The following is a 7,702-nucleotide window of genomic DNA, read 5'->3' on the forward strand; positions in this document are numbered from 1 at the left end:
TTTAATAAAAGTAAGATCTTTTATTTAAAATTACGGTCGACCTCTTTTTATATATTAATATTCCTTAGCTTTTTTATTTCTATATTTATAATATCTTTAAGTAGTTTTTATAATTATAATAAGAAATATTTAATATTACTAAACTTCTTTAGTAAGCTTTAGAAATTAATTTTAATAAGTCGTAGTTTTTAAACTCCTTTAGAGCGCTCTAAATAAGTTTTATAAACTACTCTTTTTATTATTTAATAAAGTATTATATATCTTATACTACTTTTTTTTATAGCTTTTTATTAATTAAGTATAAAAGTAGAGAAAAAGTAGTTTTAGAAACGGTTATAATAATTACTATTTCTTATATTTAAATATAAAAATATTACGAAAATATTATTATTAAAGCGTTATAAAGGTCTACGGGCCTAGTTTAAACGTCTAGGACCTAACGGAGCTTTACTTAGTACTTAATAAGGTAGTTTTTATAAGCTTTATTTTTATATAATAATAAAGGTTTATTATAAAAGTTCTTTATTAACGTTAACTTTAATATTAAGAATTACTTTTTTATAATTAGTACCTCGTTTACTACGTATTTTAGCGTTTTATTAAGAGCTATTAAGAATTAAAAACTCGAGAACCTTTATAATATATATAAATACTTATAAAGAGGACTATAAACTACGTAAAGCCGTTTATAACTTAGTTACTATATCCCCTTTTTTACCCCTACCCCCAAGCTTATATAAAGGGGTTATTTTAAAAGTTAATAATAATAATAAAACTATATTAACCTTTTTAACCTTATTTACCGTACCTTAGAGTACGTTTATTAATTACTTAGCGTTTTAAATAGTTAATAATTTAATAATAATACTATCCTTAACTATAAAGTTATCTTAAATACTAATATTTTTAAAATTTAAATTTACTTCCCCGAGTACTTAAACTAACTTATTATTAATGTTAAAAAGTTCTTATATTTCTTAAATTATTAAATTTACTTACTTACTTATAATAGCTTATTCTTTATATATAGGATTATAAAAAACTTCTTTATTAAACCTAATATTTTTTATAATAAATACTTACTTAAGCGCGGGTACCTAGACTTTATATAAGTTATATATTTTTAGTATATATTTAATTAAGTATCCTATATACCCGTAGGGAAGTACTTTAAACTCCTTCTAATATATACCCTTTTTATAATCCCTATAAAAAGGGTATACTTAATAATTATATATATAAAGGTTACTAAAATACGGGATAACTAGTTTAGAATCCCGTACTTAGTAACCCGTCTATTACTAATATTAATACCGCTTTTATTAGTTAATTTCTATTATAATAAGCAAATCTCCTTTATTAGCCTCCCTTAAGGTAATATTATAAATAAAAATTACTATTAATACTATTTTATTTTATAAATTCATAAGGAGGTTTATAAAAAGGCGTATTTTATAAACTTTAATAATTACGAGTTAACCTATTCTTTTAATATTACTTATAGGTTCTTTTATATATAAAAATAAAAGTTCTATTTTAATTCCTAGCTCGCTATACTACGTTTTATATATATATTTAACGTTTATAATTAAAAAAGCGGTCTTATTATTACTTCTAAAAAAGTAAATTAAAGTCCTTTTTTAATAATAAATCGCTACCTCGAGGCTTTATAATATAAAAAGTACTTCCTCCTCTATTTTAATCTTTAAAAAGAACCCCCTAAGCTATTTACTATATTTATTAAAAGTTATAAATATATATTATTATTTACTAAGAAATAGTTCGAAATAAAAGAAATCCTAGTATATACGGTACTATAGCTATAAGGCTGTTCTCGAGGGTAGTCCTCTTAAAACTATTATTTTAGTATTAAATAATATATATATTTTATACTTAACTTATAATAAAGGTTTAATACGTATACCTCAAGTCTTATATAATAATTAATAAAAAGTATTAGGTCCGAAATAACTTATTTTAAAATACTAAAAGAGCGCACTATTAGACCTCTTATAGGTATATTAATATAAATAATAGAATTTTCTATAATTAACTAGTAATATAATACTAACTAAGCTCTATAAAATATACTTAAGGTTTATAAAAAAAGGATAAGATTAAAGGAGCTTATATTTAAAAAAGATTAGATTATTCTTTTAAATAAGCTACTTTTTAATAGTACTTTTATAAAGCGTTCCTTATTATAAAATATAATTTAAACCGTAGTATTAAAGTATATTTCTATTTAGCAAAGTTTTTAAGATTATATTAATATAAAATCCCTTAATATAAGCGACGTTTTATAACTTTAAATTATAAGTTCCCTTTCCCTTAGGTCCGTTTAAAACGCCCTTTATAATACGAGTATTACGTATAGTAATAAGTAATATAATAGTTCTTAATTTAATATAGTCTTTATTACTTAATAATACATAACTCTTAGGTTTAAATAGGCTTTTATTATTAATTAAATATATTACTCTATAGTTATTTATTACTATATTTTAAAAAAGGGAGTAAGTACTATTTATAAAAATACTAAAAACTACGTTTATTTTTAAGTCCTAACTCTTTATAAATATAATAACTACGTAGCCCTCGTCCTAGTTTATTAATAAGCTCGCTATAAGTTAGTTAAAAGATCTTTTTAAAAACCTAGGTTTTTTAAAAGTTCTATTATTCTTTAACTAACTAGCTTTTTTAAGCTTCTTATAGAGTAATTTCTACTTATTTAATTTAATAATAGCGAGGACTTTTTTTATATAGCTCCTTAGTATTCGTATTAATAACTTATTAATATTTCGGTTTATAAGTACTTATTTTAATTTTTAGTACGCTATAGGGTACTATAAGTATACGTAATTATAAGGGTATATAATATTACCCTTATTATTTATATCGTTAACTAAGTTAAAGTGTTTAATAAAAATAAAATAAGCCCCTTTTTAACTTAAAAGTTATTTAGTATATATATCCTAAATTACTAAATTAAATATATACGTAATCTCCTCGAGGGTCCTTATATACGTTTTAAAAACTATTAATTTATTAAAAGTCTTATATACATATTAACTTTATATAAAATTAAGTTTAGACTTAACTATAATTAAGAAATTAAATATAGTAATCTTTTTATTAATTTCTAAAATATTATACGTTTTAACTTAAAAATAAGTAAACTATTATTCTTTATACTAATATTAGAGGTTAATTCTAATCCTCGCTTTATTAAAAACTTATTAATATTCCTCTCGAACCGTATTCCTTATTACTAGTTCGGGGGGCATAAATTCCTATTTTAAATATTTAATAATTCGCTATATACTAAACTTAGCGCCGTTCTTAGTAGCTTTTTAAAATACGTATTTATATAGTATAATATTAACTAATTTTATTAGTTATTAAGTAAGGATTTTAATATATATATTAATAATATTATATTTATAAGCTATAAGTTATTTATATTTAGTATCGAGCTCTTATTATTTTTAAATATTTTTAAGTATATAAATCCTTTTTATAAGTATAGTATAAAGATAGATTTATTTATATAAAATAAGTAATATAACTAGTTTTATAAAAAGAAACCTAGCTTAGTTTTATAAGTTACTTATACTTAAAAAAGTTAAAAAGTTCGTATTAAGAGTTATATTTAAAAGCTATTAATAAAGGATTTTTTAGTTTTTTTAGTTATTTTTAAATACTTTATAACGGGCTTAATAAGCTCGTAGTTCTTTTTTATTATAAATTATAATTAATTATTTAAATTCTAAGGGTAAAATAAGTATTATAGAGGGGTTAAGGAATACGTTAAAATTTAAAGCGTTCAAATCGACGTATTTTTAAACCCTAATACCCTTATTTATAGCGCAAAGTACGTTAAACTATTTAATTTAATTATCGTAGTTTATTAATTTAGCTTAGGCTAAAGTAAATATAAATAAATTAGTTATTTTAAAAAGATTATAAGAATTATATTAATAAGTACGTTATTATAGTATAAGGTCTTAATTAAGAGCTAGGCTTATAATTATTACGAGTTATAGTACGTAGTAATAGGTATATAGAGTATAATAAAAGTAGCTTAATTATTAAAATAGAAATAAATAATAAAAAAGGTCTATATATACGATATTTAAGATAGATACGTGATTTAGCACGTGACGGGTACTTTGTGAGGTGCGATTACTATCCCTGTTACGTGACAAAGAGCCTAAGAGATCGCCTCATGAAAGCTTCTCGGCGATGACAGGCCAAAAGAGAAGCTCATAAGGGGCGGCTCGGCGTCGCTTTCGGAATTTCGGTTGATCTTAACAGCCTGTCGATTTCGAAGCTATCTCTCACAAACCCTTGAGATCTTCATCGCAGCATACGGAACGTGGGTTGCGGATGGCACTTAGACGAAAAAACTAACGTCGCCCCATGTCCACGGAGAAATTGGTCGTACGGCTATGCGAAATGTGCAGCCCACGCAAGCGAACAGACAGCGCACAGGAAGCAGCAGGCACGTGAGGAATAAAGTTTAATGAGTGAAGTTGAGCGTCGCTCCAAACTCTAATAGAAGCACCAAGTGGTCCCCGATGTGGAAAAGGAGACAACGAGGATTCTTTCAGGAATTACAGGCTGGCTCGGTAGCATTCAACCGAGATTTGAAACAAGATAAAAAACATGCTCAGAAGAACTTGAAGCTCTTAGTCACCTATTACGGCTGGGTGGGAGGGCGATGAGTAGCCTCGACGGACTTTTTTTGAAGCCGATTTTCCTTTGGCTTGGTTGATATGGACCAAAGTGGCACCCTTCTATGAGCGGCGCATACAAGTGCCATAAGCGCACCCGGCGGCTCTTCTAGAAAGAAGAGGGAGGAAACTTCTTCGCAAGGATTGTCACGTCATTTCCAAGAACGTACATAGATGATTGTGTAACCTTTGCTGGAGTCATGTCCTCGTACCCACGATGGGGAAATTTCCACAATGTGCCATAACGTCGGTAACGTACTTCCTTTCAAGCGCTCGGCTAACCGTGTCGTTGCGAGTCAGAAGGTATCATTGGAGGCGGCTGGGCGAGATCTTGTTTCTCGCGCGACGAAGTGCGAGCTCGTGGCGAACAGGGTTAATCGTTATGGCGATGATGAGTTCATAGTCACATCTTTTGCTTTCTCTCGTAACGACGGCTTGTCCACTACCTTGCTCAGAGTGCACCGTAAGTATTTTCCTTATTCAGAAATTCAAAAAAAACCTTCTTAATTGCTGTGATCGCACAGACAATTGTCAACTACGGAGTACCTAACCTATCTTGCTGGAACTTGTCGTTGGGAAGACAACTGACGCAACCTGCCTCTCGTCAGACTGGAAAGTGCAGGAGACGCCCGTAATTTCATGTCAATTCATAAGCCTTGACCTTTCAGTGGTCTAATTGTTTTCGCTTGTAATGATGGAACCCGCGGGCGCCCGCGCGCTTACAGCACCACTGTCTCGCTTGTTGTTCTATTGACATGGAAGTCTCGGGGGGGTTCACGATATTGGCGTCCGTCGGCGACACCGCTCAGCCCCGTAATGGACATGAAAATGAACCCGATTTAAGATTCGGAGCAATCTTTCTCTCTTTATCGGACTCGGCCGGTTGAGTTATGTAAGGTACGAATACGGCATGGAAACCACACCGTCGGCGATCTCAATCCAGCAAGGCTCTGCCAGATGCCACACCGGGCGCTGTTCAATTCGTAGGGCACTGGGCAAATGGCTGGATATCCGGGATAAATCTTGCATAGAACCCGCGATCGAGCAGAAATTTACCCAGCACTCCCTCTAACACGGGGATTTGCGGAGTACGTCAATACGCACACGCAAGACTTTAAAAGCTGTTCCATTTATACTATAATAAAGTTCTCACTTGGTGGCTTGTGGTCCGCCCAAAACAACAGGGGTGCACTGACCAGCCACCTCCTAAGTGGAGAGGTATTGTGACTATTGTCTCTCTTGTCTCGTAAATCTGAATGCAGATGTAAGCCTTGAAAGGTAAATCGAAACGTAGACACATATCCGAGCGGGAGCCCGCGATTGCGCGGCAATTCAGAGGTTGACAGGTCAAGATGCGGACTTATCAATAGCCGATGAGGTGGAAGACGGTGGCGGAAAGCTAGATAGATCGTTGCGGTCTTTTGACGCGCTTGTTCTCGTTTTCGCTGTCACAATTGTCCAGGAGAAAAATGACATGGCGAAGCAATATTCGCCGCCAAGGCTATCAGTCAGCTTTGCGGACCCAAGACTGATAGGAATTAAGTCCTGACAGCAGCCGCAGCACCCAGACTGTCGGGCAAAATGCATCTGCAAAACATCATGAACGCCGCGTGACCCTCCAAGTCGAGGGTTCTGGCCAGATTGTATCCACCTAATCGACAAACGAGGAGTATTGGGATGACGATCTCGGACGCTGTGGATTACAATGGTCTAAAAGCCGTTTTCGAAGGCCCACGCACAGCGGGCGTCGCGCGTGAATGCTTGAAGATGAACTCTCACCCCTGATATATCAATAGCCTGTTCACACCTAGCGGGTGATCGTCGCCTTCAATTCAAGATGGATCCACGGCGGTTTCAATACCGTGAAAACTTTTTGCCAAGAACTCGATGAACACCCAACGCCACTCTCGTCCATGATACCTGATTGCATATCACAACTTGTATGCATCCTCAGTACTTGCAAATGCATTGGTGCCCGACTGCAACAATGAAAGGCTAAGGTACAATGAAACCGATATCATCATGCGATCTTCGTCAATTGCGATAGTTGCCACAGATCCGTATCTGATTGATAAGCTGAGCTTTAACTAGCACGACATTGTTCCGCAGCTGCCGTTACGTGGGCAGACTCTCTATTTCTGGCGCGGTCGAGGCTGACAAGCGAAGAGGGCAGAATTCAACTTGTGGCGTGTTGGAGAAGAACAGGGGCACTTCCGAAACCTACTACTTCTCTTGATTTCCTATTCCGATGCAGCTCATCGGGATCGAGGTAACAACGAAAGCGACCATTGTCTATCAATCTTAGTTGAGATGATTTCTACCATAATCATTCCTATCTCAAGGGCATATGCAACGTATCCGCGCCTCTTTTCACATTGTGACCAGAGCCTCACTCGCAGATGAAATGAAAGGCCCATTTCCTGTGGCTCACGGAGAGACTGACGGAGACGTGGTTCATCAGTTGTGTCATGTGAGCACACAAGTGACATGCTAGAAAGGAGTTCATGTAAGGTCAAGCATAACGGTAGACCAGACAGTACGGTGATGTCAATTGGGATCAGATGAGGATGCACAGACGAGTGTCAGAGTATTCCAATACAGCTCCCTTCTCAACCGTTGCGGTTGAGTGCACTCGTGACCTCTACCCATGAGCATTCCTCAGTTTTTATCACACGCCTGGTCTAACTCGAATTCCGAGCCTCGAGGGAACGGTTAAGACACGAGTTTCATGAAATCATCGTTACTATCCCCTGCGCACTGGCGTAGCAAAAATAGATATCCCATCAATTGCTAGGCCAGCACCGTACGTAGTATCTTAAGGTATGTTGACTAATTATGTCGGATTGGAAGTCTAATTTAACCGCGGCATACAGCCGACTGCGCAGGGGCTAATTAGGGGCCCTATTTACGATTATCGTAGCTAGCCTAACCTACGGTTAGAACCTCCTTTTTATACTTACTACGTA

Source organism: Colletotrichum lupini, chromosome 3 (assembly GCF_023278565.1).
Source record: "Colletotrichum lupini chromosome 3, complete sequence".
NCBI classification, from domain to species: Eukaryota; Fungi; Ascomycota; class Sordariomycetes; order Glomerellales; family Glomerellaceae; genus Colletotrichum; species Colletotrichum lupini.